Here is a 7341-nt window from a genome sequence, read left to right on the forward strand (position 1 = left end):
GTGTCCTCATTTTCTTAAGATAAACACTTTGGTAATTCTCCGGCCGTCCAGTGGTTAGGACTCCACGCTTCCAATGCAGTGGGCCCGGGTCAGATCCCTGTTTGGGGAGCTAAGATCCCGCATGCCGTGTGGTGTGGTCAAAAACAAAACCAAACAACAACAACAAAAAACCCAGAACACTTTGGATAATTTTTTTGTTTTTTGTTTGTTTATAACGGGTCCATTTAGACTAAAGAATTTCCCCTGAAGTCAGATTTTGTCCTGCTCCTAAGTTTTGACCCAAAATGGTTTACCTGTTTTTTCTTCTTTATGATTTCCATTTGAATTTCATTTCTGATTTTAAGGAATTTGATTTCAGCGATTTGTGGCAGTGTATTTCACATTTTAAAAAATACTTAGTGCTTGCCGGCTTCCCTGGTGGCACAGTGATTGAGAGTCCGCCTGCCGATGCAGGGGACACGGGTTCGTGCCCCGGTCTGGGAAAATCCCACATGCCGCGGAGCGGCTGGGCCCGTGAGCCGTGGCCGCTGAGCCTGCGCGTCCGGAGCCTGTGCTCTGCAATGGGAGAAGCCACAACAGTGAGAGGCCCGCGTACCGCAAAAAAAAAACCCCAAAAAACCAAAACACTTAGTGCTTGCTTCGGCAGCACATATACTAAAATTGGAACGATACAGAGAAGATTAGCATGGCCCCTGCGCAAGGATGCCACGCAAATTCGTGAAGTGTTCCGTATTTTTATACAATGGAGAGGATTTGAAAAGGACTTACATTTTGTGCATAGAGCAAAATAACTGCTTTTGTAGATGGTTTCTAAATCCTATATAAAAAGTATAGTCTTGACATAACACGGTGCAATGATAATTGGTTTAGAAGCCATGAATCAGAATAAAAAAGAAAACTGATTTTTTATGAATCAGAGATAAAAAAGCAGTAAAAAAAAAAAAAGCTTAATGTTATTTAGAAATGTAAAAAAGTAGTTATATTTAATTTTGTTAAAATGGACAAAGGGGAACTCTAGATTGTAAAATATCTTGAATTTTCTTTGAGAGCTATTACCTGAATACTTTTTCCAAGTGTTTTCTGGTATATAATATAAGGTCTCTAAATATGGAATGTGCATTTATTAAATATAAAATGTTAATTAGTTGAGGGGGAAAAATCAGAAATTTCTCTATGGCAAGATAGTCGAGCTAAGTCAGAATTGAAACACACATAATATTCCTCCACATGTCCCCCTTTGAAGGGGACAGGCCTTTCCAAATGTGCCATTTGCACCTGCATTATACATTAACTGGAACTTCTCAAGGCAGGAGGATATAGTGAAACTTTGAGAAAAATTGTCCCTTTCTTCAGATGCCAGCATTGTAATTTTTTTTTTTTTTTTTTTTGCGGTATGCGAGCCTCTCACTGTTGCAGCCTCTCCCGTTGCGGAGCACAGGCTCCGGATGCGCAGGCTCAGCAGCCATGGCTCACGGGCCCAGCCGCTCCGCGGCGGGTGGGATCTTCCCGCACTGGGGCACGAACCCGTGTCCCCTGCATCCGCAGGCGGACTCTCAACCACTGTGCCACCAGGGAAGCCCCAGCATTGTAATTTTTAACATTAATATTTCTTTTTCATCCTGTACATGGGATGTTATTGACCTAAAAGTTCACTCTGTCCGTGCATACCTAACCAAAGTATCTCTGATGACATTCAGGTATAATGTTAACCTGTCCATATGATACATAATTCATTGTCTTGAAAAGTATAAAACTGCACCTCTAACTCCTGACCAGAGGAACATTCTCAGAGCTTCTGAGAGTCTGTCTCCTGGCTTAACATCCTCAGTTTGGTTCGAATAAAGTACTCTTTTTTTCTTCCTAGCTTGATCGTTAATTGAATTTTCATGGATATAGTGGAGAAACTTAAAAAAAATTTTTATCACCTTATTTTTAAAAAATTATTTTATTGAAGTATAGTGATTTACAATGTGTTAGTTTCTGGTATAGAGCAAAGTGATTCAGTTTGTATATATTCTTTTCCATATTCTTTTCCATTATGATTTATTATGGGATATTGAATATAGTTCCCTTTAGCATATAGTAGGGCCGTGTTGTTTATTCGTTCTTTATATAATAGTTTGCATTTGTTAAACCCAAACTCCCAATCCATCCCTCCCCCACCCTACCTCCCCCTTGGCCACCACAAATCTGTTCTCTATTTCTGTGAGTCTGTTTCTGTTTCATAGATAAGTTCATTTATGTCATATTTTAGATTCCACATAGAAGTGATATCATATGGTATTTATCTTTCTCTTTCTGACCTTACTTCACTTAGTATGATCATCTCTAGGCCCATCCATGTTGCTGCAAATGGCATTATTTTATTCTTTTTTATGGCTGAATAGTATTCCATTATATATATATATATATATATCACATCTTCTTTATCCTTTCATCAGTTGACAGACATTTAGGCTGTTTCCAAGTCTTGGTTATTGTAAATTGTATCAACTTATTTTTCATTAATTGGTACTCTGTTCCTAGTAGAAGAATATGTACATGTACTTTGAATAAAAGGTAGTAGTTGAGATGGTGGGCAGAGAAGAGGGATGGGACTTGACTGCATCCTGTATGTGTTCCAGGGATGTACAAAATTCAATGGTTTCCTTTTCTACTCTCCACAGAGAAAAAGAATCCTTGGGGTAGTACTGGCAGCGATGGATCCCAGCAAACTTTCAATGGAACAGGGCAAAGCGTTCTTAAAGAAGGTTGGGATTCCACAAAGAGATGTAAGTGTGGGAGATGTTAGGTTGGGCAAATGAGATGTAGAGGGATGAGGTGGCCTCCCTGTCTGGTATCGTGCTCAGGCAGGTTCTCCTGTGCCCAGGGGTGAAATTCAGTGGTTAACAACATGAGTGCACAAAGCAAAGGGTGGTTGGAGGTTTAGTTCAACCACATGGCCAATAAGTCAATCAATGAAACTGAAAATTCTGGATACTGATGTTTGTGTGAGCTTCCTGGCTGGTGAACACATTGATGTGCTTGGAGACGGACGTGTCCTGATTCTCTGTGTCAAGGACATGGAAGCTGTGTTTGGAAACCTCCCAGACCTCACCCTATGTGTATCCTTTATTATAAAACTGTAATTATAAGTTCAGCAAAAAAAAAAAAAAGAAAGAAAGAAAGAGAGAGAGAGAGAGAGAAAGAAATAAAGAAAGAAAAACAAAACAAAACAAAAACATGGGTGCATGGGCATTGGCCAATGAAAATGGACATGCAATGATTAGATGGACAGGACATATGCAACAGCTGTGGCACCTCAGTTCCCACCTGGGGATCACCAGCATTCCCTCAACACTCTGATTCCACTCCTTGCCGCCTGCCCCTTGGAGGTCACAAGCAAACTCATTGTGGGATTGGAGGAAAGAACTTTTCCACTCCAATTAGCATTACATTAAAGAACTCAAGAAACTGGGAGTTTTAATCTTCTGTAATCTCAAGTCTTCTTCCTGTGTTCAGAACTCTGGTTGTGTCTTGATTCTCCATCAGATCAACTTGATGACAGAGAAGTGGGTAGTTGATGCCGCTGTGGAGGTTCTGCTACGGTTTCCTCTGTTGCCGGGAGAGGATCCAAGTGCCCGCTGTGTCCCGATTAAGAAATGTCATCCTTCAGTGGTCCAGCCTCACAGAGCTTCCCAAAGACCTGGAGTCCAAGAGGAGAGGTAGGTCAAACGTCAGGCAGTGATGGGGTAGAGCCTGGAGGGTTTCCAACAGGGCACAAGTGTGCATTGTAGATTTCTGCCGGGATAGAATTTTGACTTGTGTATCCCTCAGCATAACACAGGCTTTTATTTGTGAGTTGCCTGGTGTGAATTTGCACATATGTGTGAGCTTGCACAAGCATCCTCAGATTGCTTGTTCCTCTGTGGCTTTGTGCAGGCCTCTGTTGAACACAGGCATATGGTTCAGGGGTCATGTCTGAAATTTCACAGGTGTTCATTAACTTACTATCAAATCTTTGCCAAGCTTTGTTAGAAGAACTGACAGGTTTTCTCAGGAAGAAGCTGTTCTACGAAAATTGTGAGTTTTCTGAAAATATGTGGGAAAAAAATCCATAGTTGTTGTCTGCCTGTGCATTGGCTTCAATAAATATTGATAGATGCTTAAATGTTGGAGGGAGGGCCTGTCTAAAAACCCAAAACACAGGCCCAAGTTTACACGGAAATTCTCAGGGAGAAACATTATGAGAAGCCCTGAGCACAGCCAACTCACCAAAGCCAGGCATTCCAGGTTGCAAATCTAATTTCACTGTTTGTTCATCTAGGGGTCTTATCACAGGCAGTGTCCTGCTCTGGGAGTTAGTAATGATGGAAGAAGGTCACAAATTTCCCAGAATGGGACATCACTTCCTGAGGAGAGACCAACTCATAGTGGGAATGACTTAGTGGTCAGTGAGCCCCCACATTCATTCAGAAGTAGGGGTATGATGGACTTCTGTCTCTGTGTCTACATACTATTTTTTATTTTTTTCTTGTGTCTAGAAAACTGAACAGTCACTTCCCGAGGAAGAATGACCAGAAGCCCAAGGACATGAGGCAGATAAAAGGTCACAACATTCACAATCCGCCCCAAAGACCCGCTACGGCCCAGAATGTGAAGATGCTACAGAGAGGACCAGTGGGGCAGAAGACTCCCTTCTCAGGAGAGAAGGGCACCAAGGTAATTGGAGGCTTGGATATTTCAAGAACCAGGGTGTCTGCATGGATCCCAGAGAGTGGTTTTTTTTTTAATTAACTTAAAAAAAATAATTTATGTTATTTTATTAATTTATTTTTTATTTTTGGCTGCGTTGGGTCTTCGTGGCTACACGTGGGCTTTTCTCTAGTTGTGGCGAGCAAGGCTACTCTTTGTTGTGGTGTGTGGGCTTCTCTTGTTGCAGTGCATGGGCTCTAGGCACATGGCTTCAGTAGTTGTGGCATGTGGCTCGCGGGCTTTAGAGTGCAGGCTCAGTAGTTGTGGCACACGGACTTAGCTGCTCCACAGCATGTGGGATATTCCTGGACTGGGGCTTGAACCCGTGTCCCCTACATTGGCAGGCAGATTCTTAACCACTGCGCCACCAGGGAAACCCAGAGAGTGGTTTTTACCATGGAAACGCTTGCGGGATCTTTGTTCCCCGACTAGGGAATCAAGCCCCGCCCATGGCAGTGAAAGTGTCGAGCCCTAACCACAGGTCCACCAGGGAACTTGGAAACGCCTGTGCCTTATGACAGATGTTCTTACTTATCCAAGTCAGGCTGGCCCGGTTTGTAGTATCCTCACCTGGGTGATTGGCCCATCGGCTCCTCTGAGGAGCTACCTTATTCCCTGTTCAGTGTCTTGACATTGAACAGTGTCCCTGTTCAATGTCAAGCTTGGTGTCTGTCCAGTGCACAAATCTGGCTCATTTTCATCACCTTTAGATACTAAATTCTCTTCTCCTTGATCTCTCTCGAAAATGCTCCATGGGCAGCACCATAGTATCTCGAATGTCCTGGCAGTTCTAATCCATGTCCTGTATCCCAAACCGCTATCCAACTTCAAAAATCTGTCCTTATGCAGGTGACTCTGGAACAACAAAGGGGTTAGGGGCAGCAAACCCTAGTCAGTGGAAAATCCACGTATAAGTTTATAGCCAGCCCTCTGGCCCTTTGTACCTGAAGTTCCCCACCCGAGGATTCAACCAACTCTTGATGGTGTAGTACTATAGTCCAGGTTTATGAAAAATATCTGAGTGTAAGTGGACCTGCCCAGTTCCAACCCACGTCATTGAAGAGTCAACTGTGTTAACCTTTGAAACTTGCCTGCAGGGACTACCCTGGTGGTCCAGTGGTTAAGACTCCGTGCTTCCAACGCAGGGGGTGCAGGTTCGATCCCTGGTCGGCGAACTAACATCCCACATGCCCACAGCATGGCCTAAAAAATAAACAACCATAAAATAAATAAATAAATAAATTTTTAAAAAATAATTTTATTTATTTATTTTTTAGATGTTAGGGGTAGGAGTTTATTAATTAATTTATTTATTTTTGCAGTGTTGGGTCTTCATTTCTGTGCGAGGGCTTTCTCTAGTTGTGGCAAGCGGGGGCCACTCTTCATCGCGGTGTGCGGGCCTCTCACTATCGCGGCCTCTCTTGTTGCGGAGCACAAGCTCCAGATGCGCAGGCTCAGCAGTTGTGGCTCACAGGCCCAGTTGCTCCGCGGCATGTGGGATCTTCCCAGACCAGGGCTCGAACCCGTTTCCCCTGCATTGGCAGGCAGATTCTCAACCACTGTGCCACCAGGGAAGCCCCAAATTAATTAATTTTTAAAACAAGAAAGAAACTTGCCTGTGGTTTCTGTTGACCCCACCCTCCTCCTCCACCCTCAGGTGAAATGCAGGAACTGTGGAGCCTTTGGACACTTGGCCATCAGCAAGTGGTGCCCCATGAAGTCCTGGGGTGGGGCCCTTGCTCCCCAGCCTTTGGGCTCCAATAAGAAGGAGAATCTGACACCCACGAACCCCCAGGACCTCCGGACTCCAGGGTCCGTCAACACGGCTGCCAGAGAGAAGGAACCAGAACTGAGGTGAGGAACCACAGGGTCAGAATGAGTTGGGGGACAGTGGTATCAAGGGAGACGGTCTTGCCCCTCTACTCTTTCTATATAGATCTCTCAGGTGCAGACAGGGAGACTCAAGAGCAACGTTCGAGAGCTTTGTGCCTTCCAGGGCTGCACACTCAGAGCTCAGTCTAGTCCTGAGAATTATGAAGGGGGAGGGGCCGGAAACTCCCTTGGAATGATGCACATGGCAGGCAGAGAACCACCTGAAAGTATTCAATGATGAAACCACGGTAGGGAAGGAGGTGCTTCCCGGAAGTGAGGGCTGCCTCTGAAGTCAGGGAAGGACTTGCCTTTACAAAGGTCACAGGGTCTCGGATGCCTCCCTCACCCCCAAACAAGGGCTAGGACTGGGTTCCCACCGTCTTCTTGGTTCCCAGTCACTGGTGAGGGCATCCAGACACTTAAGATGAACTGTTCTGCAGGCAAGAGGGGCGGCAGAGAAATCCTCTACCAGAGACGTGTCCCGAGAGACGCCAAGAGAAGAGGCAGAGACCCTGGAAGGAATCCGTGGAATCGTGTGCCTTTGTGAGGGTGAGTCCTGCCCCTGCTCCCCTGCTGTTTCTCCCCTCCATCCCCATTGTGCTTCAGTCCTGTGCCCCTCATGTGTGCAGGATTATGTTAAACCCAGGCTGGATGCTAGGAGTCCTGTTACTTTTCTCCCTGTATTTCTCATATTCTAATTTTTTTCTGTGTTTTACATATTCCTTTTTTTTTCTC

At 44.6% G+C, this 7341-nt stretch overlaps 1 non-coding gene across 1 annotated transcript; it reads left to right on the top strand.

The window, feature by feature from the left end:
• Positions 1-630: 630 nt before the first annotated feature.
• LOC117309306 (U6 spliceosomal RNA) lies at positions 631-737 on the top strand. The gene has a single exon (XR_004523593.1). It is a non-coding gene; the product is annotated as a U6 spliceosomal RNA (small nuclear RNA).
• Positions 738-7341: the final 6604 nt, after the last annotated feature.

Source organism: Tursiops truncatus, chromosome 19, assembly GCF_011762595.2.
Source record: "Tursiops truncatus isolate mTurTru1 chromosome 19, mTurTru1.mat.Y, whole genome shotgun sequence".
Lineage (NCBI taxonomy): Eukaryota > Metazoa > Chordata > Mammalia > Artiodactyla > Delphinidae > Tursiops > Tursiops truncatus.